The 27,202-nt window shown below is 35.3% G+C and overlaps 1 protein-coding gene across 3 annotated transcripts in view; it reads left to right on the top strand.

Annotated features, from left to right (window-relative positions):
* GABRB2 (gamma-aminobutyric acid type A receptor subunit beta2) overlaps positions 1-27,202 on the top strand; it is a 260,477-nt gene that overhangs the window by 143,884 nt on the left and 89,391 nt on the right. The window lies entirely within an intron of this gene.

Below are 27,202 nucleotides of genomic sequence, written 5' to 3'. Positions count from 1 at the left end.
ATTTTGATCTTCTTAAGGCTCAACAGAAGAGAAGGTATGTGTGCATGTGTCTGTGCATGTATGTGTGTGAAAGGGGGGTGTAAAGTGGAGGTGTCACATAATGAAGCTGATAAATATTTTAGGTGATCTTTGAGTTATTTTAAATTAGAAAAATACTCCTGTAAAACTCCAGTGAGGCTTAGTTATAATTACTTATTGAGAAAAAAGCAAAGTGCATTGCAAATGCTCCATGGTGTCACTGCATACACATTTAATTTGCATCACTGTCCTATTTTGATATTTTCTTGAATTGTGTCCAGTGTTGTGGAAGTGAGGAATTTATTTTCCATCCTTGCTGTGTGAAGATACTTCGTTGGAATGTGATCTTGGTTTAACAATTGGTCCCTCATGACCATAGACAAGTGCTTGGATGTGCATGTTGAACCTCTGGCATTTCCTGTGGATATTTCTGACCTTGACGTATATCTGGACTCGAAGACTCTGCCTTTTCAATTTTTCCAATATTAGAAAGTAAACTAGTGACTTGGGTATGAAGGATATGTCTTAATATTGAATATTAAAAATAACACAAGGAAACCCTTTCTATCTAAAGTGTTCTTTCCCCTAGTAAAGAGAAATCATATTTGTTTAATGTCCTCTTTTAATGTCTCCGTTTTCTCCCTCTGAGGTTTGCGCTAAATAGATTGTTGGTCTCCTGCATAAATCTGCCATGGATCTGAACTGAAATTTTCAATTCTTATCTTCCAGATTGCTAATATTTATTTTATTCTAAAGAAATTATTATTGGTAAATATTTTGTTTTGGCAGTCATGTTTTCAGTTTCTAAGAACTCTTCCTTATTATGTGGTTACTCATTTTCCATAGTCACTTGTTCTCATGGAATGTCCTTTTGGTTTTAAACATGAAAATTTAAGTTATTTTACACGTTTTCTGCTGTGTTTCTCTTTCTTTTTGTGACGATGTATGTTGGCTTATCTTGGTCTTTCTTTTTTCATGCTGATGATTTTCTTCAGATGTCTGCTGATCTTGGAATTCATTTCATGTTTGTAAATAAAAGACGAATTTGACCAGATCAAGTATCTCAAATGGGTTTTTAAAACCTATGTGCATTTCCTCAGCACTTTAACATGATGGTTTCCGTAGCCAGCCTCTTTGCTGAAGAGGGTGGTACAGGAGGAGATCTGGGCATGCTCACCAGTCTCCCTCTTTAAGAGAGTGTGCTAGGACCTTTCACAGATAACCACAACTTTCATCTGGGCCTCCTGCACCTCAGATTATTTCACTCTCACTCCTAGGAGGAAATGGGATTCATTTTTTCCCCTCTATTTATAGAAATGCCCAGAGCTATCTGAAACTCTGTCCTGATTCTCTTCAGTCCAATATCTAAATTAGGAGCTAGGCAGCCCCCACTTTGTTAAGGGGCTTTCTTACATTGTAATCCTGGGTTAAAGCACCACAGCCAGTTGTAGGAGAGAAAGAGAACCAGTCTGGCAGATCCATGGACACGCTCTCAGGTTGAACTTGCTGACTGAGTTTGGAAATTCTCTAGAGCATACGTTCTCAACCTTGCTGCATATTATAAAATCACTGGGGATTTTTTTTTTTTAATTCAAATGATTAGGCCACACCACAGGCCTATTAAATTAGCAATTTTAGAAGTTCTTCAGGTGACTATAATGAACAGCCAGCATTGGGAATGAGTATTCTGGAGCGTGATTCTCACATGTGAATGGGCAGAAGAATGTCCTAGAGGGCTTATTAAAACCCACATTGCTGGGGCCCCATCTCCAGGCCTTCTAACTCAGTGGACCTGGGTGAGGTCTGAGAATGTGCATTTCTAACAAATTCCCAGGCCGTACAGATACTGCTGGTGCAGGGACCACAGCTTGAAAGTCACTGCTCTGGACTTCAGTGGGAAGATTGGCTCTCTCCTTAGCCCTGCTTCATCCAAATCCTTTTTTAGGTTGATGTTTCTCTTTTTCATCTTTGAATCTATGTAACCTCATTTACATTCTAACTTTTCTACATTTTTCAATATTTTTGGCTAAATGATGGCATACTTTTCCATTTTGTAATGCTAGTGTGAATTTATTACTATTCCTTCCTTTTAGAGTTATTCCTGAGAGATTGGAGTAGGGCGGGAAAGGTAAATATGCTGTCATAAACTGGAACTCACCTTTTTAAATACACATATTAATATTTAACTGCATATGCAATATTTAACCTCATTTAAAAAATTTAAGAGTGTTATTACATATATCTTATTTTCTGAAATATTCTTTAGAATATAATTTGCAGTTCCTCCCTAGTATCTACATTTAAATGAGCCATAATTTGTGTAACCAGTTGCCTATTTTAGAACATAAATTATTTCTATTGTGTTTCTAAGTGTTATAATCTGTATATGATTGAGGCTGTATCATTAAATACAACCATGATTTTATATGTATGAATGTATATATATATGTGTATATAAACATAAATTTTTATATGATATATATAACTATGCTATTCTATATGGTATGTAAAATTAAATGTAAATTAATTAAACTTAAAACTAAAAATTTAATGCCCCATTTACAGGAGGCATATTTTCACGTGCTCAATAGCCATATGTAACAAGTGACTGCTGTACTGGACAGTAGAGACAAATAGAACATTTCCGTCATCTCAGAAAAGTCTGCTGAATACTCTAATATATAAGATGAATGCATAAAAGTTGAATTTTCACATCATAAAGAATGTATAATTGAAATACTCAGTTTGCACGTCATAGAGAATATACAGTTGGATATTGTGCCATAGGAAATTTTCTACTTAAACTTCCAGGATGAATGTTTTATAGTATCACTTCTTTAGACTTGGTTTACATTCATGACATTTGATGCGACTTAAATGTTACATAGGCAGAATTTTTCTAATGTAAAATTAATGGGTTAAAGGCAGATATAATTTAATACTTAAGAGGCATTACAATTATTGTACAAGGTAAGCCTTGAACAGATCTTATAGCAGTGCAGGGTATCTATTTTATAAGGTATCACTATGGCAAATAACTGTTTTCTACCCTTAAATACTATCGGTTGTAAGTTTCACTATTACATTAATAAGAATAATGAAATCCTGCCCTGAATGTATTCATCTCTTGGTAGATATATTCTACGCATTCCTCTTTGTATGATAAAATGTAAAGGGGACCCCAAGTACATTTAGAATTGAAATATAGTTATTTTTGTATTTGCAAATTATTATTTTATTATTTTTAAGTAGAAAAACCAGAAAGAAGCATAATTCATAATGTTATCAAGTTACTATCTCCCACTCTCACAAGTGAAAACCCACCTTCTGAGTTCATTTCCCTCAAGACACCATTAGACTGTTTCTGATACAGTGTGCGAAGTGAAACAGTTAGTGAATGGCATGTGTATACCATAATGACTGCTGGCCCAGAGGACGGAGTGTGGGTAGACTACCTGTATCATCCTGGCAGAGGTCAAGACTTTCACATGAATCAGTAGACACCTTTTGGAAGCTAGAATTTTAGATACAAAGAGAGAGATTGAGGGGAAGTCTTTTAGCAGTAGACACCACCCCCTATTACATTTTTACCCTGTAACATTGAAAAAATCAATATAAATTCTATGTAAAACCTCAGTAAGTTGAATCCACTGGCTTCCAATCCTTCACGTGTAAGAAGCCGACTTGTAACTAAATGAGCCCAGAGCCTGAGAACAACTCACCCCTTTGACCAGGTGGTAAGCACAGCTGTCAAGCTTAGGAACGTGTTGGCACAAGGCTCAGCTTTCAACTCAAAGAACAGCCAGGAGCAGTTACAAGGATACTGATTCTCATTATGGATTCTCAAAAGTGAAGCATTTTCTTAATGCCTAAATGATTTCCTATGTCTCTCAGGACACTGAGTGTTTGATAAGGCTCTACTCAAAAACTGACATTGTGTCTATTTACCTTTCTTAAGAAGATGGACACCTTCTTTTAAGTTTCTAATGCTAATTTTCCCCCTGCCTTCAAATTTCCCGTTAGATCTGAAAAAGGCAGTTTAGGTCTTCACAACATATTATAAATCTCTCTGTGGGCAAATTTCGTAGCGGGAGGGTGGTGGGAGTGCAAACGTGTTTACTTAGTTTACTTTTAGGCTCAGGAAAGGTGCCAACAATGCCGTCATCCTGCAAAAACTCCCTTCTTGGCTGGGCTTCATTTATACTTGATCCTAATTAGGTGAAAATGCCACATTTGCGGATTTCTTATTTTTAGTGAATGCTGAAGAGCACTGTGTGAAACCTGATGTGAACATCATAAGCCAGAGGCGTAAATAGACCCACAAACCTTCCCTGAAGCATTTCCAGAAACCTCCTGTTGTTTTTGTTTGATAGTTGCAGCCCATTGAACTGCAACAAAGACTGACTTTTCTGATTCTAGACTTGGCTTCCTGTGTTACTGCTTGAAGATGTTTTTCTTTCCATAGATTTTCAATAATGCGTGCTAGTTTTTGCAAACCGAATACATCATTCTTCATGATAGCCTCCAGAATCTAACATCTACCCCTGCTCACACCTCCACTGCTCAGCTCCATGAAAATTACATTATCACCATCACCATCGGTAGTAACTACCCTGTATTTAATGCTTACTTTGTGCCAGATCTTGTGCTGTGTACTTACAAACAAGATCTCACCCAACCCTCTTATGGGGCAGCTACATATATTATTTCCTCTTTACAGATAAGGACATGGGGTCTTGGAGAAGTTGTATAACTCACTTAAGGCCACCCATGTTAGCAAGTGAATGTATTGATTAAGGTTTAGTTGAAGAAGATTGAATCCAATAAAGCTAGTTTCAACAGAAGGGGATTATATGGGTTAAGGAATTATTGACTGGAATGAAGAAAGAGATGTGAGCTGTGCTTTTAGAGATGACTCCCAAAATTACAGCCCAGTCATGTATTGCCAAGGCAGCTGCTATTCCTGCTGGTATATTGGGAGCACCTGCTGAATAAAGTAGTCACTGCTCTAGCTGCTAGACGGAAACCACAGTGCTTCTTATGTAGTCTGCATTAGCACAGCAGATGTTCTGTGCCATACTTCTCTCTCCATTCAACCCAGTCCTGAATTCAAGTCCCCCGCAAGTACATCTGATGGCAGAGTCTGTATCATGTTTAGAACCATAGAAAAAAGTGAGCCTGGAAAGTGTAGTTTGTGGTAAGTAAGGACCCAGTATCAAGCAGAGTGGCTAAGCTGGGATTTAAACGGAGGTCATTCTGATTTTAGAACCCATGTATTTAATCAGTGTACATATTGTTTCCTCGTTTATGTATCTAACATATAATTAACGCATTCCTCTTTGTATGATAACTTCATCAAATCCTACCTACTAAAGTGTATGCTTTCAGTGGACATTTCTTTGCCTGGCCCATACCCAAACACTATATTTGTAGAATTCCTTACTTTATGAGACAGAACCCACCTCCATAACAGAAGTTTAAAAAGTCAGAGAATCATCTTCTCAGGCACCCTTATAACTAGAAGGCAGGTGCAAAACCAAGGCACTGCCAATCACTTAACTTTGAATTGGAAATTGGTGGCAAAAAATAAAACAGTGAAGAGATTGATACCATCCTGGCCAACGTAGTGAAACCCAGTCTCTACTAAAAATACAGAAATTAGCTGGACATGGTGGCACACGCCTGTAGTCCCAGCTACTCAGGAGGCTGAGGCAGGAGAATTGCTTGAACCTGGGAGGCAGAGGCTGCAGTGAGCCGAGATCGTGCCGCTGAACTTCAGCCTGGCAACAGAGCAAGACTCTGTCTCAAAACAAAACAAAACAAAAACAACAACAACAACAACAACAAAAAACAGACAAACAAACAAAAAAACAGTGTCTATGGAGAAATCCAGCCTAAGAATGGCAGCTGTGGCAGTGGATGGCAAGCAGTGTTTAGTGGCACATGCTGATGGTATCTGCGGTGGAAACATGCTCAGTGGAGGCAGCACTGATAACTTCACAGGACCATTTCTGCCCTGTACATTTGGGCATTGTTGCTGACTGCATAGTTTCCACGGTGGGTCCTGTGCCTTCTATGATCTGTTCATTATGAGTTTAATTTAGCCAAAGTCAGTTTTTGTTGTTTGCAGCTAAGTACTTTGACTGCTATGCTTATTGAAGGAAGGATTATGTCCTGTGTTATCTTATCTCTTCTACTGCTTTGTATATGACAGCCAGTCAGGAAATTTATCAATTTAACTAATTTCACAAAGTTTACTCTAGATATAGGTCCTCTCAAGAGAAAATACAAAATAGTGAAATTAGAAATCCCCTAATATATATGACCCTCTGCTGGAATGTATAACCCTTGCCACAAACCATTTGATAAGTGATTTCTGGCTACTTAAACAAATGTATTAGGTACTTTATGTAAATTATCCTATGGTCGTATTTATCTGTCTCTATCTATCTATCTATCTATCATCTATCTACCTCTATCAATTATTGAACACTTACTGTGTACTAAACGCCTTATGTTCATTTTCTCATTGTGGTGTATCTACCCTATGAGAATAAAATGAGTCACAAAGAGATTAAGTAAGGGTCACACAGCTAATAAGATGTGAAGTCAGGATTCAGTCCCAGACAGTCTATTCTCAGGTGTCATGCTCTCAATCAGCATAACAACAAGCTACAACTACATTTAAAATATACCGAGAAAAAATGATGCTAAAGTCATATGAGCACTGTCAGAACTGGGCGTTAAGGTGTTAAACTGTTTTAATACAGGAAGTGATTCTTGTGTCCCTTTCAGTCCTTGTTATTAAGAGAAGTGTTTATACATTGTCAGCATAATACCCATAAATCAGTCAAGAATATTTTAAATAACTGCTACTCACTTTGTTTCTTAAATTTGTTTCTGATAAACAGGACTTTTTAAAAAAGATTTATTTTTAATTAAGAGACAAAGCCACTCTCATTGTTATATTAATTGATTTCACATGCCACTTTTTGCTACCTTTAGAAATAAATATTTATTATGGCTACATATTGAAGAATTTTGCTTATACGTAAAACACTTACATAAAGTACTATTGAGTATAAATTTAATTAAATGTACTGCCAAATGCTAAAGGTTGGTGGACAGAAATGGGAAACATCTATTACAGATGAGCTGGCCTTGAGTTGTAAAATTGTGGCTGCTTTGAATTATAATTGTATCAAAATCACTTTAATAAGTGAGCAGAAGACAGAAAGAATTATAGATTACTTATAGATGCAGAAAAGTTATTTGACTGTGTCTTTCTAATTCCACTGTTTTCTTATTAGTTCTTTAAGTGAAGGTCATGCTAACAGGATAAAATTTTTTGATTGTGAAGATACATTGATAAAATGTACCTTAAGGTTTAACAAAAAGGCTGTTTTAAGTTTTGAAGAAATATCTTCAATGTAAGATGAGCAATAGCTACTATTCAGAATGTCATTTTGTGCTACACATTCTAGGTAAGCTCTTTACATTTATCATCTCATTTAATCTTCACAGCAGCCCCTTGGACAGGTATAATGTCATTCCTATTTTACAGATAAGGAGACTAGGGCTTAAAGAATTTAAAACTCACATTTGGAACTGTTGAGATTGGAATTAATTTACTCCTGAAAGTCTAATTACAATCTGGTAATGTGTTAAGCTATTTTTTATAACTTTATTAAGGTATAATTGACAAATAAAATTGAGTATATTTACTATGTACAATGTGATATTTTGATATGTAAATACATTATGAAATGACTAACACAAACACAGAGTTTGATAATTCAACTATGCTGGTGATACTCTCTCATTTAGTTAATAAAAACAGTACAGGCTCAAAAAACAGGCATCCTGTAGGCTGATAATCAATTTAACATATACTTACTGATACTTTACTAGGCTTGGAAAACCGTGGAAAGAATTCAGAGAAAGTATGTAAAAAGACTCTTTCAAGAGCCACAGAAAGGATTCATTATTAACAAAAGTGCGTTTGTTATTCTCGTTTTAACAACCTCTCTCTTCTGGGAAACCAGAGATGAGGAGAATGCTGTATCCGTTTTTCCAGAAAGAAAAAGGCAAATGATCTGCCCAATTCTTCATTGCCAAATAGGAGTTGAATGACAGTCCTGAAGCCAGGAGAAATCTTCAGTCCCTCTAATCACAGTACTCTAACCTAGTAAAGTCCAAGCAGGCTGTGATCTAACTCCTTCCTGGGAGGAATGGATGGGGTTTACTTGGGCTCAGTGTGGTTTTCCACTTCCTGATGGAGCTGTTATTTTTCTAGGCCTAATTTCTGGTATTTTAAGCTTCTTGGTTAACCATTGTGTACAGCTATAAGAGCCCAAAATATCAGAACAATTTCTGAAGCACAATATGCCACATAGAAGACAATTGTCTAAAATTTCCACTCAAAGAAAGTAAGTTTCTCTCTTTTTTCTTTGGCTATGGAATGCAGGAAGAGAAGATCAGAAAATAGAAACTTCTCCTTGACATTATTTCCTGGACCTTCCACTTAAAATCTTGATCACAAATTCTCCAAAGATCATGTACTTATTATATTCTTGCAAATCACATTGAGTTGGAGAGAATTACCTTTTGATGACAGCAAGGTAGAAGGTATACAGGCTGGAGTGGGCAGTCTTGGCTCTTCAGCCCAATCATTCTTTAAGATCCAGAGAGGGTAGTCATTGTACCAGAAAAAAATTTTCTTGAATAGCCTCAAGGATTTTTTTACTCACTCTTCTCTTTGCCTACAGTATATTTTCTTCCCTTCTTTGCTTAGCTAACTCCTACACACCTTCAAATCTAAAATCAGATTTCATTTCTTAGCAAAACCTTTCTTAATTTCCCTCTCTGAAAGTACCTGTAACATTTCTTCACAGGAGTTTGCACAATTGCAATACTTATATGTGTTATTTTATAATAAATGTCTGGCTTTTTTTCCTGACTGTCAGTTCCATTAGGTGAGTATGATGATTATTTTCTTAATCATTATGCCCAAAGCGCTGAGGGCAAAGCATTGTAAATCTCAGAACCATTTGTTGAATAATGAATGGATAGATGAATAGTTGGATGAATAAGGAATAGCCAGTCCCAATCATGCTTGTTAATCATTTACTATCTTCAAGGAGCTCCTTTATTTTTTGCCTTCAAACTCAGGTCATCACTAGCTCTTCAAACTATGGAAAGATAGAAGGGGAAAAATGGGACTATTGTGTTTTGTAAGGCTAGAAACTCGCAGAATATAAAGTATATCCATCCCTTCATAAAGAAATTGGGCTCCAGCTATCAGCTAGCATCCTTCCCAACCTTACCAAAGATGAAGGATAAGTAGCCCCTTCAGTGGATTATCATATCCTTTCTTCTTCATTATGCTAATATGGTGGGTTATATTATTTAATTTTTAATGAAAAACCTATCTCAACCTTGCATTCCTAGGATAAATCTTATGCAGCCATTATAAATGGTCATTTTACATGATGTTAGATGTGATATTCTAATATTTTGTTGAAGATTTTTGCATCATGAAGGATATTGGATTGTAACTCCTATTTATTTATTTATTTTTTTTTGGAAATGCCTTTGTTAGGACTGATATTAGAGTTATGTTGGCCTCAAAATATGAGTGGGGACAGTGATCCATCTTCCTTCTCTATTTTCTGAAAATTTGTAAACTTGACATTTTCTTCGTTTTTGAATGTTTGATAGATTTCCAGCTAAAGTTATCTGGGCCTGAAGTTTTCTTTTGAGTAAGTTCTTGACAAATCCAATATCTTTAACAGATATGGAACTTTAAACAGATCAGACTTTCTGTTTCTTCATGTGTCGTATTTAGTTTAGTACATTTTAGTTCTCAATGGTTTTTTTCCATTTATTCTAAGATGTTGAAATTTGGCATAAAGTTATTCACAGTATTCTCCTATTATCCTTTTAATGTCTATAGTGTCTGTGGCAATAATCCCTTTTCTTTCTTAGTATGGTGACTTGTATTCTCTTTATCATTGATCAGTTTTGCTGGATATTTGTCAATTTTGTTAGTATTTTCAAAGAATCATCTTCTGACTCTGTTAGTTTTCTCTATTTTCTATTTTTTATTTCATTGATTACTGCTCTTATTATTTTCTTCCTGCACTTCTTTTGTATTTATGTTGCTTATTATTTTCTAGCTTCTTTTAAGGTGATACTTTGAGCCACCGATTTGAAATCTTGCTTGAATTCTACTATAAGAGCTTAAAGAAACACGTTTCCCTCTTATATACTCTGCTTTATTCGCTTTCCCAAAATATTAATGTATTTTCATGCTGTTTTTAAAATATTTTCCAATTGGTTTAGTAATTTCATTTTTGTCTTATAATTTATTTGGAATTGTATTGTTTTACTTCCAGTTAGTTGGCGTTTTCCTATATATAGTATTCTTAATAATTTTTAACTCAATACTTTTGTAGTTTGTTTTATATTTTTTATCCTTTTAAAATTTATGGAGAATTGTCCATCTTGGGTAAATATACCATGCATTAAAAATGTGTATTGTGCAGTTGAAGGTTATTAATACTGTTCTAAATGTGACAATTAGATCAAAATGGTTAATGTGGTTGTTCATACTTTCTATGTTTATATTAGCTTATTTTCTAGCTCTATCAAATGCTGAGAGAAGTATAAAAATTCCTACTATGTTTTTGTATTTTATATTTCCTTGATTCTGCAAATGTTTGCTTTATTTATCTTAAGACCATTATTTGTTGCATATACACTGAGAATTACTAGGTCTTCCTTATGAATTTTCTCATTTATCATAATGAAATGTCCCTTTTTATCTCTGGTAATATTCTTATTCTCAAAGTGCATTTTATAGGATATTAAAATAACCTTTCTGACATTATCCATACTTTTTGCATAATAAATATTGTTCTCTTTGTTTATTTTTATTTTGTCTGTATCTTTATATTTAAAGTGGTTCTTTCAGGCCTCAAATAGTAGAGTCTTGCTTTTTGTATGCTTTGACGGTTGCTCCTGCTTTTTAGTTGGATGAGAATGTTAAGACCATAGTTGGCAAACTATGAGTCATAAGCCAAATCCAGCCCGTGGCCTTTTTGTACTGCCCACATGCTAAAAATGGGTGTGTGGCTTTTTTTTTTTTTTTTTTTTACATTTTTATGGAGTTATAAAAAGGAGTATATAGAGAAATCTTATACCTTAGCAGTTCCTTTTGGCCCCATTACCCTTTCCTTCACTGTATACACTATTAATGCAACTTGATTGTTATACTTATTTCTGGGAAATCAGGTATCCTGTGATTTCAAATGGAGCTTTCAGTCAAATTTTCAACCAGATACCTTTCATGTTTTTATTTTTATTTTTTTAAAAAAGATCTGTGTAAGAAATTTAATCTTGTTTACTTTGGTCCTTCTGGCAGTCATTTCTGCATCCCAATTAAAAGAATTTCATCCCAGAATTATACTGTTAACACATTTATAACCATATTACGTACATTTTATCTGAATTGTTAATAAAAAGTTTGAATAATATACAAGAATAATGCACTCTGTCACATAAATGTCAACCCATTAATAAATTTTTTATGAATTTACTTAACTAGCTATAGATTTACTTTACCCTCTAATTTAGCTTTCATTTCACCTACTAATCAAAATGATTATCTATAGACATTCAAAAACGGCTGTTTCTGTAAGTGAAGCATGAACTATGAATAGCTAACATCTCTTAAACACTTTCTACGTGCCAGTCAGTGTTTTGAATTGCTTATATGAAGTAGTTAATTTAATCTTGTAAAGTACTATCAGTAATCACATTTCCAGATTTGGAAAGTGAAACATAGAGAAGTTAAACAACATGCCCAAGGTTACACAGAGTGGTGGAGTCTGAATTTGGTCCCACGCTGTTTGCTCCCAAAGCCTGAGCTGTTAACAACCTCTCTTGCACCATTTTGTTACTGAAGGAGCATTGATTTGGGGTCATGAGACCTGAGTCTGAGCCATTGACAAGTACCAGATTTCAATTAAGTTCTTCAAAGAATGGAGGCGTTATACCAAAAAGTTACTAGGTATTCTTTAGCTCAAAATATTATTATTATTCTTGTTTACTTAGCTATTTGATCATTTCCATATGAAGAAGAGGCAAGGATAATCATAAATACTATCACATAGTACTTCTCTCAAGGTCCTAGATAAACATTTTGTGCCTATCAGAAATGAGCTTTGAGCACAGCTCTGTCTTCCCTTAGAATTAGATTTTAGCAGTGTTGGCTCCATGGGCATGAGGCCTGGAACACAGGGGCCATGAGGAGGAGGGGCCTGGAACACAGGGGCCATGGTGAGAAGGGCCTCACATTAATACTCTGCTGTCATGGTACTGAAATTCCTAATAATTTATGAGCAAGGGACCCCACATTTTAATTTTGCACCCACAAAATCTGTCACCAATCCTGCTGTCAATTTTTCTGCTGTAGTCTTGAGGTGCTGCACAGATAGCAGAAGACTTAGCGTAGGTTACAGGGCTAGGAAATGCTCCCTGGTGTGGGAACATAATAGCAGTCAGTCCCTTCTTAGAGTCAGTGCCTTCTTAGATCAGTGAATGCTGAGTCTCCTGATTTGGTGGTTTGTTTTCATTTCTTGCCTTTTACATTCTAGAAAAGCAAAATTTTTCCATTACATCTTGTTGATATCTGTAACCAACTTTTGTGGGTCAGTACCTATTATCGTTTTAATCGGAGAAATAATGAAACATGTTTACTTACATTTTGCATATAGAAAGAAAGATAAAGACATTTCTTAATTTGTTGTCCCCATTTTCTCTCTGGGCATGATTCCTAATGCTAATATTACATGCTCTTTTTTTAGCGATGATGTTATGTTTTCTAATCCATATGAGAATTCAGAATTTGTATTTCAAATAGAACAAGGCCTTATTCCACTGTGAAATATTTCACATCCAACTCTCCCCTGCTCCCACCACCCAGGAGAATATCTCAGTGATTAAATAAGTTAAAAGCTTAAGTTGCTTTGCAAGGAGCATAGCCTACTAACCCTTCTTTGATATCACAGATTGTTTAAAAACCTGTCTCGTTAAATTGACCCACAGTTCTCACATAAAAAAAGAGGGGGACATAGTTTGCCATTTTAAAACATATGCTCCTGCTTAACAAAGCTAGTTTGAAGCAAACCTGTCAAATGCCAAAGTGTAGAGTATTAAAATTTCAACAAAATGTCAGGAGAAATGGGAAAACTGGTGAATTTAAGAAAATCTGTCATAAAGATTGCATTGCATGTTTCTTTCTGCCTAAGTTTGGGTGACATATGGAGGTTTAAAAATATAACCTAATGATGTGTCTTTATGGGAAAAAGTTGAAATAACCTAATTGCCACAAAACTGTCATTGCTGGTTAATTTATTAGAGTAATAAAAGATGTTGTGTTCTTAGAACTTAACTGGAATGAGTTCTGTCCACAACACTGACAGTTCCTAAACCACAAATTTTCTATTTTTGTCACTTATTTGAAACCTAAGAAGATGCACCTGGTTAAGTGTAGGTATAATATGTTTAACCATTTTACTTGGCTTATGGTTGGAAGCAAGAACATAGGCGAGTTTGAGATGGTGCTGAAAGCCTTATGTTGTGAGACGAGACTAGATGCAAAGATTTGGGAGAAAGAACATGGAGACTAGTAACAAAGGCCAGAGAACTTATAGGAAGTGTTAGCTCTCAGATTTCACCCATTTTTTTTTAATTTTTTTAAAATTTTGAAATAACTTGAGGTTTGCAGAAAGATTGCAAAGATAGTACAGAGATTCCTTCATGTTCTTCGCCCAACTTTGCCTAATGTTAGTATTTTACATAACTATGGGGCAGTCATCAAAACTAGGAAATTAACATTGATAAAATCTTATTAACTAGACTAGTCTTTATTCAGATATCAACAGGTTTTCCACTAATGGAATCCAGTCTTTTTCTGTTAATGAATCCAACCTAGGGTGTTGCATTTAGTGAGCATGCCTAGTTAGTCTCCTCTAGCATGTGAATTTCTCAGTCTTTCTGAGAAATTTTTGCTCTTTGGAAGAGCCAGTACTCTTCCAAAGTGCAAGGTCATGAAACGGAAAGTATTTTTTAGAATGTCATTCAATTTCATTCTGTCTGGTATTTTCTCATCATTAAACTGGTTTACCCAAATGTTTAATTTACTTATTTAAGAAAGTACACAAAATTCAGCAGAGCTGACTTGAGTGCAAGGGAGTAGCAGGGCTGCACTGAGATATTTACATTTGGCCAGGTAAAGGTCAACAGGATTAAACTGGCCTAATTATCTATTAGTTTACACATGGGTTGTAACTTTGTCATATGCAAATTGATTTCACACTTTCTGTAAAGAAAACTAACACCAAGTAATATATGTTGCCTAATTATACATTGCCTACTGTTATTGTCAAACAGCTCTATGAAATAGGTATTACTGTTATTATTAATACTATCATTATTATTATCTTTATTTTGTACTTTAGGAAATTTAAACTCATGAAAAATTTAGGTAAGTTCCCAGTTGCAGAGCTCATAATTTCTGACTCCAAAAGCCGTCCTGTTTACTCATTAAGAAATAAAACTTCGGGTTTGGTGCAGTTTGTTCCTCCTCCGAGAGAAACCCATGTAAAATATTACCATTGAGATGTATCTCAGAGGTTTTTGAGTTATTCCCGATACTGATATTATATTGGTGAAAACTTTTTAGAAAAAAGATTTCTTTCCTCGGCACTGCTAAACACATGCTCCCAAACAATTCCTTAATCCCTCATTTTCTTCTCTTTTTGTCATTTCTCTTTCTTTCTGTTTCTCTCTCTCTTTCTCTACACACACACACACACACACACACACACACACACTCCACAAACATACACATGAGCCCACAGGCCACATACACATTATATGTGTTTGTATATAGCTATCAATCTATCTGCAGATTTAATGAATATGAGATATATTAAGGATCATACTTTTAAAACAAACCTCCCTAATTGTTGAAATTGCTTATGCTTCAGTACCAAGATGATATTAGTCAAAGTCCAGTGTTTTCCACTGTTGACATGAGTCAGTAGAAGAAATAATTTTGGGAATATATATTAGAAGCTTAATTATCTACAGTTTTCACGGGGTAAACAAACTAAGATCAAATCAGGCACACCTGCTAAACTGAACCATCTGGATGATTACAAACTATTAAAACTATAGCTTCTAATGGTTTAAGCTTCAACTTGGATGCATTAAATTCTGGAATTGTTCCCATTGTCTGTTGTTATAAGAAAGTTCACTGAATTGAAAATTACACATTGTCTAGTTTAACAATCCAACTTTACAAATAAGTAATCAATATTTTCAAGGTCACTGATCTGGTTAATGACAGAATCAGGGCTAGAACATATGGGTTATAAGTCTCTTCTTACTTGATAGTCTGTGATTCTGGAAAATAAATGAGTTAGGTATTGGTTAAATAAAGCTTTCTAATTATATTTATTTTTCACATTTCATTATAAAAAAGAATTATTCAAGGCTTATGGCACATTATATGGATATTGTATGTGATTTTATCTCCATTTTTACAAAAAATAAAGCATAATTATTGTACTCCGAAATAGAGTAATTAAGCAACATGTTGCTGTTGAAGACAAATTAGAATGTGAGGATGGCTAAAGATTTGCTGATGTAGGAAATGTTATACTACTTATTTGTAGTAAAAAGCTAAAAAAAAAAGACACAAAGCCCTAAAACAATTTTATGGAAGATGTTGTATGGCATAAGAATTATTAAGTGCATTAAGAATTATTATTTCTTATATCATTATTCTTAAATTATTCTTTATCAAAGGCATTAGGAATTATTAAATTATAAATGCCAATACATATTATCCATCTTCTAGGTTAAAATTAGTCAAGAATGTGTGTATCTTTATAAGACAACACTTGTTCCAGCAATATGTGATTTGCATAATAAAAAGCTAGCATGAAAAGCAAGTTATACCTCTCAGTTTGAAAAATTTCGATAGGCTATAAGTAATAAATTTGTAGAAGAATACATCTTTAAATGGCTATTTTTAATATATTGACAGATTAATTTTTAAAGCCTTCTTCTATTGACAGCTTTGATGAATGCTGTTTTGAGTATCTTTTCTGCTGAATCGTTCAGAAATGTTTTTACAAGTTAGAATTAAGGAGACAGCAACTCATGTATGTGACATCCATAGATACTTTTTGCACCTCATAAAGTCACTTTAGAGGAATATGTTTTGAAACAGCATTTTCTACGTTCAAATCTTCCCATGGATTGTTGGAATTATAGTCTGCAAATTTACTTCAAGTGAACTAAGATCAACTTTGAATGGAAAGATATATGTTCTTAGTTTATGATCCCAAATGATAGTTTTATCGTCTGTATTGTGACCAACCTACATTTTTTTTTACTTTGTCTTTCAAAACTTGCTATTGGCTTTGTGTGCCAGTTTTATAAGGTTTAGTTTTGAAATTAAATCCTTAAAACTGTTAGGGTTTCTATATTACTATATCCCCAGATTTAATTAAGTTTGGTTAATTTTTAAAACTCATGCCATTTAAAAAATTTCTAGATATGCTAGTCTATTATAGTTTAACTATTTATTTAAGATAAGTTTTTAAATATAATACTGCATTTGATTTTAGAGTTTCTGCCTTTAAGTATTAAGTTTTAGCTATATAGTTCTTTCCTAAACAAAATAGTTTGACAGGAGAGATGGGGTCTCTCAGATCTATTACATGGGATTTATTACCCATTTCAGCATAAAAACAGAAAAGTATGAGCAGTTACTAGGTAGTGGATGGATTCTGTGTGGCGTATATACCTGATACTCTTTATATTTGCACCAGTGATTTTAATGGACATGCTCTTTGATTCTATAAAACCCAGAGGGCTGGGTTTGACAAAAAGTTAAAATGTCACACGTAAACCTTCGAGAAGCTTCAGGTTACTGTGATAACCTCAAAGGATATATTCTCAGCAGAGAAGACTAGAGGATACCAGGCTGCAGAATGCTTCAGCGAGCACAGCCTCTCGGTTCCATAGGGAGGTTTGGTGATATTGGTATTTTGCTTGTCTTGGGTGAGAGCCTGCCAGGACACAGGAAACTCCACATTATACCAACAATTCCAACATATTTAACTACACTGTTAGGAAGACCAGTGTGTAGAAGTGTGAAGTCAGTCATTCACAAGGCCTTCAGACCTAGGAAGCACAGCACACCTGCCACAGGATTAGAAAATAGACATTATTAGGAAATAATTACATTTATTGTAATTACCAAATATTGCATTTCTATTTGATCATGATATATAAATATAAAACTAAAATATAAAATTTCTTTATCATTCCTCTCCCCCGTTCCCCAGAGGTAGCCAGTGTTAATAGATTATGTGCCCTTTAGAACTATATTCTATGCACACTCTTCTGTACCTCCTCCTCCATCCCAAGTACACTGTATATTTTTATGCGGTCAAGTCAGCTAGTCTTCTTGCCTTCTGACTTCTAGCTTTTGTATTTCTCTTATGATGTTTTGCTACTAAACAATAATAATTTTTTTTTTTTTTTTGGCTGGGCACAGTGGCTCATGCCTGCAATACCAGTGCTTTGAGAGGTTTGAGCTCAGGGATTGGAGACCAACCTGGGCAACATGGTGAAACCCCACCTCCACCAAAAATACAAAAATTAGCTGGGCATGGTGGCGTGCCTGTAGTCCCACATAAAGGGAGCACTGGGGCGGGGATAGGTAGAATCAGTTAATCACTTGAGCCTGGGAGGCAGAAGTAAAGTCACTGCATTCCAGCTAGGGTGACAGAGTGAGACCTTATCTCAAAAAAATTTAAAAAATATGAAATTTTATATTTTTCCAATATATTGGTATAACTCAATATTTCCATAACAAGCTGAGCTCCTTAAGTTATTTGGCAGCATTCTAAATATCACTCAGCTTCCCGGAATGTATGAAAAATAAGGTCTGTATGCTCCTAAAGGAATATGAGGAGTTTGCAGTCTACATTTATATCATATCAGGGCACCAAGCTAATTTCATTTTTTAGCTTCTGGACTGTCTTTACTGTGGAGATAATTGAATGACATCAAAAATTATTTAAGTGGTTCTTGTGCCATTAAATCACAATAAGGGTCATTTAGGCTAGGAGATTTTATGGGAGAAATCATGTCACCATTTAAAATGTTGGCAGATATTGCTGGTTTAAATAAATCCATGAGGGCCACTTAGGATAAATACAAACCTCAAATGGGTGAAAATGATGACTGGGTCCATTGCATCAAACCACAAATCTGTGGAGACTGTCTAGTGGTCAGTTTAGCTGAATAACTTGGACATAAAGGGAGAACAGTAGAAAAGAAATAATTCGAATTGGGAATTCTCAAGTAACACACACACACACACACACACACACACACACACACACACCAGACAATATGTAACAGTTACTAAAAGTTAATTATGTGCCAAGCACTATCCTAAATGTTTTAGATGTTTTACTTGACTTATCTCACTTTTTTCTTATAATCTGTCTTCCACACAAAGTCTCTTTAGACTTACCTGCTGTCTTACTAAGTCCCCTGCCGTTTTACTGGAATACATCATTGAAAAACTAAGCTTACGTATTTACTCTGGTACTCATTCAAGTATAAGCACCACTACAGCAGGGATCATGTTTGTGTCACCCAATATTTTATACCTAGTAGTTAACGCAGGGCATGGCACAGGCTATATGATCAACTAATATTTGTTGACTTCATAAAATAATTTTGTTTTCATATTTTTTGAATATAGTGATTCTTAAACGATAAAATGCTAACAAGCTAAGGGCAATTTCTCTAGCTCCTATTTCTCTACCCAGAGTCTTTTGTCCCCACCCAAAAAGAAAAAAATCTTGAAATACTAAGGATAATGTGAAATGACAGTTTCAAGCATCGGTTACCAAGACTGTTTCTGTTTGTTCCAAAAGAAGTTTTCACATGAGAGAGCTTCTACATATTACCACAGACGAGAAAGGAAGAAGGAGAGAGAAATTTGCTGCAAAAAGTTTCACGGTGAAATGTTTATGAGAGATTTTGCAGTAAACACTTCAAAAATGATTGATGTGCTAAAATTCAGTGGGGAATATGTGCAGAGTATGTAGAGATGCAGATACACTTGGCAGATATTTGCATCTAGAGTGGAAGGGAATATTCATCCCAGCTCTTGTAATGGAGCCTCTTAGTTTAAAAGAGAGCAGAGGAAATCAGAGACCCGGCACTCTCTGGAAGAGGTCAGGGATGCTCCATGTGGGAGATTCCAGCTGCAGCTAGGGATTGCTTCTTCTGTAGTCGACTTCATGGGTGCCCGGGCTGTAGTCCTGGAAAAGCATATTTAAAGGGGAATAGGCAAACTTCTATTTTGAGAGGATGGCAGAGGATGAAAGAAAAGCAGTCACAGCATATGTGTGTAACTATATAATCCCACCTTCTCATTCTTACATCATTTCTACCATACATCCAGAGGCAATTCTTCCCCCAACTCTAAGAATGGGGATGTGGGCAGGATAGAAAGGGAGCATATATCTGTATAAGGAAAGCATTTCATCTGTTGAGTTCATCTAGTACTAGCCCTGCCTTAGAGTAAGTATTAGATAAATACTCACATTTGTTGTTAAATTAAGAAAACTCTCTTATGTTGTCTCTGGGCTTTGACACAATTATCCTCAGTAATACTAACTGCCCCAAGAGCCAAATTTGCATTTCAGGTGAAGTTTCACCAAAAGCTGAGACCATCTCCTATCCTTATTAAAACCAAGAACTTATACTCCTGGCACATAGCTGGTGCTATTAGTAAGTAGGTGTTGGATGAATGAATGGCTGAATGGCTGGATAAAGGAATGCAGTTGAACACTGTTACCATGAAAGAAGCCTGAGGCAATCTCCACTTTTCTATCTTAACCTAATCAATACAAAGACAAACTGATAAGCATGTCTCACCTCACTCCACCCCCTCCTCAATTACACACCACCATATAACAGATGAAAAATCCAGGCACTCATCTGCATTCTAACAAGTTAAAGAGATAAGATATATACAAGACATTTATCTCTGTGAATAAATTCCTTATTCCATATTTATAAAGGTAGTTTTACAGTGGCCTTTGCAATTAAAGTGTCTCATCTTTTGAATTATTAATTGACCACATATCTTTTTAAAGGAGTAATTCTTGAATTTGGAGAAGATGACCTTTATCAGAAATTGAGAACCACAATAAATCATCTTCCCATAAAATGCATGTATGTGTGTGTGTATACACATTGGACCTTAGAAATCGTCTATATGGCCCAGGTGTGGTGGCTCATGCCTGTAATCCCAGCACTTTGGGAGGCCAAGGCAGGAGAATTGCTTGAACTCAGGAGGTGGAGGTTGCAATGAGCCGAGATCACACCACTGCACTCCAGCGTGCATGTATATGTGTGTATATACACACACATATATACATTTTATGCATATATCTATCTATACACACACACTTTAAGAAATTTTTGCTTGTAACCTTGTCAACTACATGTTCAGTGTCATTCAGCAAGTATTGCTAATTTCTTAGTGTTAAGTTTAGATGACATGATATTGCCTGGGATTTGGTTCAAAATAATCTATGGTGGGGGAAGAGGGTTGGATGTATATTAGCACTATCTAATAAATTGTTCTGCAGTGATGGAAATGTTCAACAGTTTTGTGGAGCTTCACTATCCAAAATGGTAGTCACTCACCACATGTGGCTATTGAGCACCTGAAATATGGCTAGTGCAGTCAAGGAACTGAATTTTTGATAGTATTTAATTTTAATAAATTAATTTTAATTAATAAGTGGTGAAGGGTTACTGTGCTAACAGCACAGAAACAGATAAATGTAATTGGCACGAAGTGATAATACTTCAAGCTGGATAATGAGAACATGACTTATGTAAGTTATTTTCTTGATTACATGTTTGGAATAGTCCATAATAAAAATTTAGAAAAACTGAAAAAAAAAAAGACAAATGCTACATGATTGCATTAATATGTAGAATCATAAAAGGTTGAAATCATAGAAACAGAGAGTAGAATGGTGATTCCCAGGCCTGGAGAGCGAAGGAAATGGAGACATGTTGATCAAAGTGTACAAACGTTCAGGTATGAGATGGAAAAGTTTTGGGGATCCAATGTACAGCATGGTTGGTGATGGTTGTGTTAATTAATTTGATTATGATAATTATTAACCATTGTATTCATATATCAACTCATTATGTTGTGCAGCTTGAATATATGCAATCTTTATTTGTCAATTACATATTTTAAAATTAAGAAAAAAGGGAAAACAAAACATTGAGTAGACAAAGGTAGAGGAGAAAAATTAAGCCTTTAAAGCCCTATTTTTTGATGTCCATCCAAGTCTCGCTTTGCAGGATGAGCAGAGGCTCCTTGGATTTTTGGCAGCCTCTCCTCAGAGGAGGTTGCCAAGAGATTGGCTCAGGGGACCTCATGACAGCTCTGAGTAACCAGAGTTGCTCGAGAGGAAAATAGAAGCTTGATCTGTCACAGTGAAGAATAGGCCTATAGGACTTGATTGCAGGGTGAGCATGAATGGTGCTTTAGAATTGAGCCATATGCTGCCATTCCAATAACATGTAAGGGACAGACACATAACATGTCACATAAGCCAGAATATTCTAAACCAGTGACTAGATGTTAGGGCCTTAGGAGCCAAGTCATGGGACAATGAGTATGGTTGGGAAGGAGGAAGGCCCAGGGTAAAATATAAAGCAAGACACAGGGAATCAGGGAGATATCCCAATGTTATTTACCCAGTGAGCAAAGAAAAGGGCTTGCAATAAGCAGCCTTTTTTTTTTTTTTAACAGAAGTGTTATTGATATGGTATCACTCGATTATGTGATTAAAGGCTGATCCAGATAAAGGACTGCAGAAGTTCAAGCTATGATCCGTGAAAGCATCTGAGGATAAATGGATTTGTGCTGCACTAGGAACTTTGGGAAAGTTTCTGATGAAATACTTTCTTAGTCCATAACGACATGCTCTCCAGACTTTCCAGTTGGCTGTAGAGGATAGCGCTCTTCCTGGGACTGGAGGGAACTGAACCACATAGCCCTGACATTTGCTTTCCTCTGCCACTTAGAGGTTCTTCTCCCTGTTCTTCCCCCTTCTTTCCTTCTTTGCCTTCAATGTATTGGACCAAGTATGGACAAAAAACAGATATTTTCTTCATTTGCACAGCAAGACTGAGATTAGATTGACTGTTTCAAGAGCACTTCACTAAAGGTGTAATTATATCAAAATGGAAATGAACAGGATGCCGAACATGCAACCAGATAATGTAACTGGTTCATAATATTAATGGGTTATATGTGTTGAAATTGTACTGCATATCCCATACTGTACTGTGTATATAAATATCATTTTATCTGATCTGCACACCAGATGTATGAAATATATATATTTAATAGATGAGAAAACAGCTCAAAGGTGTTTATTTTTTGGTATAAACTGCAAGGCTAAAAGATAGCAGAGACTAGATTTGAATCTGAGTTTGCCCACTCCAAAGCTCATGCTCGTAACCTCTTCAGTATACTTTATTATTTCATCTTCAGCATGGAGATCCATAGACAGTGTCACCCTACTTGGCTCCTGACCTGCCTCCAAGTGGCAGAGACATTTTTCCTTTTGTAAAGTGTACCCTGAATATCCACTCACCCCCTTCAGAATAAAGCCCATCTCCTCTTCTATGATGTTGTCTCAATGCATCAACCATGTCAGAGTACATCTCTACATGTAATAAATGAATTATCTATACAAATCACCTGCAGACTCTCCTTTTACCCTTAATTCCCCTCCCTGAGTCCTTCTCTTGCCTTATGTGCCAAGGAGGGCACAAGTTGATTTCATATACTTCTCATCATTCTAAATAAATCCTTATAATGATACTGCTATCATTATAAGGATGTGATGGTAGTGCTGCTGAGAGTGATGGATTCCATTCACTGAATATCTAACATATCTAAGGAGTTATACTCAGTGTGTTACGCATTAACAGTAGTCCCAACAGTAGATATTATGATCTTCATTTTACAGATGTAGAAACAGGCTCAAAAAGTTGAAGTGACTTACCCATGGTCACTCAAGCTGGTACGTGCAAATGCTAGAACTTGAACCCAGTACTGTGTGATTCCAAAGCTCATGTTTTCTCTACTGAAAAAGATTAAAAGAGAAATAAGTATATGTACAGGGAAGATTGAGAGGTCTCTTAATTCTGTCATTTGTGGACAAGCCTCTGTGTCTCTGCATCGTTTTTGTTCTGAAGTTCCATGATAGGGTCTATGAAGTCACATAAAGATCTGTTTGTTTTAGAACCCATGACATTTTTATACCTTTCCTTTAAACCCTTCCTACTCACCCCACATTCAGTAAAGCCCATTTCTTTTCACCCTTGTAAAATCTTGAGAAAAATTGACCTCAAGATTGTGTTATACCAATACACAACCATTTTATTTCCACCTCATAGTCTTTCATTCTGGCTCCATGTAAGTGTGTGCTCACTCTTGTCTTTGCAGCAGTTGTGATTTTCAAAGTTTCTGCATTACTTAAAACTTGATTGAACTCAGCTCTGGAAACTCTCAGCTCTTCAATTTTAAAACGTCAGATTTTTTTTTTTCACAAGAGCATTGCATGTTCTAAACAGAAAAGTTAGCAACTTAGCAATGCTCCTGAAACTGCCCAGGAAGCTCATTCCCCTCAACTGTCAGAATGCAGCTCAACTCTCAATGCTTCAAGGCAGTAGTTGTTACCTACAAATGCAATGAGGTGCAAAGTTATTACATTGGGTTTTAAATAGATTTGAGCATTTCATTAAGAAAGAGAAAGAAAATTGTAGAGTCCATAATTTTTGTAGGCTACAGTGAAAGTGATCTGGCTTTTCATAAAATAATAAGGTTGCTTTCCAGGGCCTAGGTGACAATTCACACCCTCAGTAGTAAATTAAATTCCTAAAGAGGTAAAATTTTATAGAAGGAAATTGTATTATTATAGAGTTGTGGGATAAGGCATACCTGATTCCAAAAACAATAGGTTCTATTTCAAAATCTATTTGTCTATTAATGTGTAGTCTTTATACTTCTTATATCAATACCTGAGATATTTGCTTAAAATGTAGACTTCTGGGCCATATTTCAAGCTTAATGAATTAGATTCCATAGAAGTAGGGGTCCAAGCAATAAAAAAAGAAAAATTAGGGACACATAGATTAGTTTTTTATAAGGGAATTGAATGAGGTAAACTCTGTAAAGTTGGCAGGACACTCAGTTTATTGCTGTAGTTAATTGTGCTCTTTGCCCCTCTTTTTGCACCTTGACCCTTTTCTTCTTCAGGATTTTCCCCCATATTTTACCACATTTTCTCTCCAGAAAGAGTGCAGTCAGCCCTTTCACACTGTGGCACTGGTAACTGACAGTGGCTTCAAATGTTCCCCTTTCTGGAAGCTGCATTTACAGTTTAACATGTGTTAAACCCTGAGCTTCATTTCAAACAAGGAATGAAGCTCTAGTAGTGCAAGTTGAGTTGACTCAGAAAGGGGGTAATTGGAAGTGTCAGGCAGTGAAAACTTATTTTAATGGATGCTAGAATTAATGTATGAAAGTCTGCTTCTATAGCCAGAGTATGGACTCCATCTTCCAGAATACTTCAGCACCTGAAGGGGAGGATCAACATAATAGAAATGGAATGAAATTTGAGAATGTATTATTTGAAATATCTTAATACAGATCATCTGTAGGTGTCTTGTTCTGTGATTGCTGTGAGATTTTTTTTTTAAATTGTTCTTAAATATTTAAAGTGTTTATAAATCTAAGCATACTTCTCAGGAAAATGCATAAATTCTTTAAACTCAGGAAATTCACACACATACACTCACACACATCCTGCAGTAGTAATTCTTGGAATATTAAGGAGGTGTGTTTGCATCTCATTATAAGCTACACATCATGGAAATGAGTATCAATGTCCACAATTTGTTTTTGCTTTTGCTTTTGTTGGCATTTAACAAATATGTCTTACATTGCTTAGATAACTACAATGAGTTTATGTTTTAAACAGTTCTGTCTTCCACTGAGCATCAGCTCCTAAAGACCTCATCTTTTTAAGGGGGCCAGATTCACTGAAAGACTAAAAGTGTATTTTAGATGTTTCATTTAAAATGATAACTAGTGTCATTTCTAAGGTACTTTAAACCAAAAAGTAAGAGAAGGCAGTTTAGTGAAGAGTGGTGAAAATGAGGAGATCAAATTTCTAGTCTATTTGAATCATTTTAGATGGCCACTTCTCCAAATTGCTTTAAAATGAAATGGCTTGCCTAGCTCTCCTGGGCCTTGTGTGCAGGTGCTCCTTTGCAACATATGTTCAGGCTTCCATGAGGCACTCCAGCTTGAATTACACTGGAACTGATTCCGTTTTAATAGCTCTCATTTTTGCTTCAACATTTTAAGATGCCACTTTTCAAATATACTCTTTATTGTGTTATTGAGACATTTTGTGGCATTTCACTACTAGTAGCTGTAACTTTCAAACCAGAGTAATTGTAATCTACATATATTAAATGTTATTTTTAGCATAATAGGAATAGCTTAGGGGAATGCCCTTTATCTACTCTTAGAAATTCCCATAACTGCATTTTCATTTCAGCATCATGGTAAATACATCACCAAGGCCATTATCACCTTCAACCCAGAAATGACCAGTTGATAAAAACATGTGTTTGCCCCTAGAACCACAGTAAACAAGTAAGAAACAAAAAACACATAAACTGAAGCCAAACATGTGTGACCATTAGCTCATTTTAAGAGCTAGAATAAGTGTATTGGGAATACATTTATTTACAGGTATTGTAGGAAAATGAAATTGATATAGAAACAATGGCTTAATTGATCTAGAAGTTCATATTTCAGTATACTTAAGACTGAATATTTTTCTTCTCATGATTAGGAGCAACTCTTGTTGAACATTTACTATGTACTACCCAGTTACATAATTTAGCCTTCTTAAGTCTCACTACAACCACCCATTAGCTATGATTATCCTTCCAATTTACAGATAATGAAACAGATTTTCCAAAAGGTTAAATAAATTGTGCTAAGACACAAAGCTAGTAAGTTTATTGTCTTAAACGTTTAGTTTCAGAGTTCCCAGAGTTCTCAACCCCAACTAAATAGGTAATAAAAATGAAAACTAGAATTCCAAGAAAGAAACTCTGACTAGATTTTCAATCTAAATAGCATTATGCATGTTGGTTAAATATTTTGTAGTAATTTTAATAATACATTTATACAAATATTTGTTTGTATTAAATGTGTATGTAATAAAAATACAAATATGTATTACATACATATTTTACAGAAATTAAACATATATAAAAATATTTATAAGTTGATCTGCAAATGTAGACACTGTATGTTTTCTATAGGGAAATTAAGATTCACATACCAAATTACTGGTTTATAAATTTAATAAAGGACTATTTGTAAGGGGAAACATAAATGTTGAAATCTCTATGATCCCATGCCACACATAAGTTAGTGAAAACAAGTAATTTAACAATATATTGAACACTTACTCTAGAATATTTTGTAAATTGCTTTCCACTTTAAAGTAACCCCTGCCATCAAAGAAGTTGCAATCTAAAACAATTCTTAATCATTTCTGTTCAGCAGGCATTAGAAACTTTGTTTTCTTTTTATAAAACCTTCAAGTCACTAAATAGAGAAAAAATCTTGTCAGGTAGAAGGATTTTTAATTACATTTATTGCTGAGGATACTCTTTTTTTTTTTATTATACTTTAGGTTTTAGGGTACATGTGTACAATGTGCAGGTTTGTTACATATGTATCCATGTGCCATGTTGATTTCCTGCACCCATTAACTCGTCATTTAGCATTAGGTATATCTGCTAATGCTGTCCCTCCCCCCACCTCCAACCCCACAACAGTCCCCGGAGTGTGTTGTTCCCCTTCCTGTGTCCATGAGTTCTCATTGTTCAATTCCCACCTATGAGTGAGAACATGCAGTGTTTGGTTTTTTGTCCTTGCGAT

The sequence above is a fragment of the Hylobates moloch genome, unplaced genomic scaffold (genome assembly GCF_009828535.3).
Source record: "Hylobates moloch isolate HMO894 unplaced genomic scaffold, HMol_V3 SCAFFOLD_6, whole genome shotgun sequence".
Classification (NCBI taxonomy): Eukaryota; Metazoa; Chordata; class Mammalia; order Primates; family Hylobatidae; genus Hylobates; species Hylobates moloch.
The sequence above is the reverse complement of the archived record's forward strand: the minus strand, read 5'-3'. Positions and strand labels throughout refer to the sequence as shown.